A 1,730-nucleotide genomic window follows, 5' to 3' on the forward strand; every position below is an offset into this window, starting at 1 on the left:
CTCTCCCCACTGCTTGTGTTCCTGTTCTTGCTAGGTCTCTCTGTGAAATAAATAAAATCTTTAAAAAAAAATACATGTTCACCATAAAAAACTAAGTCAAGGAATTAAAAAATATATACATAAAGGACATTCAAAGCACCCTTAATCCTACCACCCATGAATACCTGCCACCCCACATTAACATTTTGGTGTCTTTTTTTTTTCTTATGTTCTGCATATATTCAAATAGAGAGCAGGCAGGGAAAGTGTCCTCATTCCTTCTGATTCACCCTCGAACCCCCAAGTCCTTCCAAGTAAATGCTTTCTTGTTGCAGTTATGTACTGTCCTCCCCTCACCCCAACCCCGCCCCCACCAATTATGTCCAGCAGTCCTGCAAGATTCCGACAGCCTAGGGGCGCCTGGCTGGCTCAGTCGGAAGAGCATGCGACTCTTGTTCTCGGGGGTTCTGAGTTCCAGCCTCACGCTTAGTGTAGAGATTACTTAAAATCTCAAAAAAAAAAAAAAAAAAAAAATCTGAGGGCCTCACTCTCAGCTTTTTTTCTCCCTGAAGACATGAGCAATGACAGGAAACTGCAGTCACAGTGAGGGTGGTCCCTCACCACCTGACTTGAGTTTCGTGTCTCCTCTCCAATAGGGAGCTTCTCCTCCATCGCGCCAATCGTCACACCTAGCCCAGAGGTAGGCATTCAAAGAGCAGCCACCTTCACGTCCTCGATTCCAGGCACCCCACTCTACCACAGCGTTCTTCCACTCCGGTGGGACCTCCAGGTCAACGCGCAGGGTGCCTTTCCACTGACGCCATCCTTTCACGTCCGGATTCTCCTCTTACTCAGTGCTGAGCCCACGGTGGAGCATCGCCATTCTTTTGCCTCCCGTCCCCCTTTGTTGCGCTCCCCTGGAAAGCACCAACTCACTGCCCACTCTCAGCCTGCATCCAGGCGGCTGGGCATGGCTGGAGAACAAAGCCGGGCGCGCGCTCTCACGGTCATACCACGACCCTGTATCTCCAGCCCCCAGTGCCTCCAAACCAACCCGAGGACCTAGTCAATTTGCTCTCCCACCCGGGAGGTCCTTCACGACTTCTCTCCAAAAGCTGCCACAGCTTCGCCTAAACGTTAAACTTTGCAGGGTTTTGAGGAGGGCGGTGTGCTGACGTTTGTGCGAGCCCTGGGGACGCGAGGCGGGTAAGAGGCTGTTGCAAAAGCGGCGGGGGCCTCTCGGGGACTGGCTGAGAGTGAGCGAAGAGTGGGCCTAGGGCGGCGTGACGGCCCGGGCCGCAGGAGCGAGACCCCGTCGCCACCCAGGACGCAGAAGCTGCGCTCGAGCGACTCCTGCCTCCGACGCCGCGGGCGCGCCGACCAGCGCGTCACTCTTGTGGACGACGGCCGCACATTCCCGGCGTCATGGGCGACGGCGCGACGCCTTCGCGTCACTCCCGGCGACGGCGGCAGGCTTTTGTGACGTAGGGTGCCATGGCGGGGCTCCGGGCCGAGCGGGGCCCCTGCGAGGAGCTCGGGCCGCGGCCGCGCACGCCCGGAGCAGCAGCGCGCTCGCGGGGGCCTCGGCGCCCGGGGGCGGGGCCTCCCTCCTGCCTCCTCCCTCCTGCCGCGGCCCGGCGCTGTGGGCCGGCGCGGGTAGGCCGCCGGGACGCCGTGCACACGCTTGCGCCTCGCGTCCTGACGCGACTTCTACGTCGCCGCCGCCGCCGCCGCCGCCGCCGTGGCGTCAT

The sequence above is a fragment of the Eumetopias jubatus genome, unplaced genomic scaffold, assembly GCF_037043125.1.
Source record: "Eumetopias jubatus isolate StellerSeaLion01/CBP00866 unplaced genomic scaffold, mEumJub1_p1.0 scaffold_4, whole genome shotgun sequence".
In the NCBI taxonomy this organism is placed as follows: Eukaryota; Metazoa; Chordata; class Mammalia; order Carnivora; family Otariidae; genus Eumetopias; species Eumetopias jubatus.